Genomic DNA, 1,075 nt, shown 5'->3' on the forward strand with positions numbered 1-1,075 from the left:
CCTTACGAGATTGTCGAATCTGCTCCTCGTTTCCCGGCTCGGCGAGCAAGGACTGCTCAAGCCCAAGCTCCATACACAGCGCGCTGAACCGAATTTGCCAGGTGGCGTAGTTGTTCAAGTCCAGAGGCTCGTCAAGCTTGTCCTTCCCCATTGTGGAATACGAGTATTAGAGGTAGGTGCTGCTTAGCGTGAGCCGGGGCTCATAACCTGTTAAGAATATGAAGGAGGCAAGGAGACTGGTCGCGATATAAGGGTTACAGTCTGTGGGTTAGTGGTGAACGGCAAGAAGACTTTAGGAGATTCCTATGAAGGAATACCGATCCATCCTAAGATGAGATACTAAGACTAGCACAACTCGTGTTTTATATACCAGTACAAATGGAAGTATCGTACAGATGTCCACCATCCCTGGACCTGAGGTCACGTCCGAGATACGCGGCCGAGAGACTCGAGGCAAGGTCGAGGTACGGCCGAGGCAAGTCGAGGTATGGCCGAGGCAAGGTCTAGGCACGGCCGAGGCAAGGTCGAGACACGTTCGAGGCATTGCCTATCATCGCCTAACTACCAACTATCTACGTTGGGATAGGACCGCCCTTCAACATCAACTTGCTCATCAAGAATGTTAAAGATCACCATTTGCCGATGGTTACGGGTGCTGCAAACGCGAAGAGGGCATGGGACGCTCTGGCTGCGATGTTTGTCGCTAACAATAACGCACGCAAGGTAGCTCTCCGTCAAGAGTTCAGCCGTTTCAAGATGGTCGACGGCGAGCCGCTACCAAAGTACTTTGCACGTGCGCGGCAATTACAGTCAGACTTGTTGGGAGTGGGGCACGTTATCAGCGACTCGAAGCTGGCGTACACAGTGCTGGTTGGTCTACCCAGCCGCTTCAACGTGGTAACGACGTCCCTGCTGGTGCGTGACGGCGATTTGGACATGGCGAGCGTGTTGAGGAAACGGTCCTCTCCCAACTCGTGTGGTTGTCGACCAGGGGATTTGACCCCGGGTCTGCGCCTGACTAATGGGGAAGACTTACCCCAGAACCTTATGGGGCTACCGATGCATATCCGGTAGC

Source organism: Volvox carteri, assembly GCF_000143455.1.
Source record: "Volvox carteri f. nagariensis unplaced genomic scaffold VOLCAscaffold_32, whole genome shotgun sequence".
Classification (NCBI taxonomy): Eukaryota; Viridiplantae; Chlorophyta; class Chlorophyceae; order Chlamydomonadales; family Volvocaceae; genus Volvox; species Volvox carteri.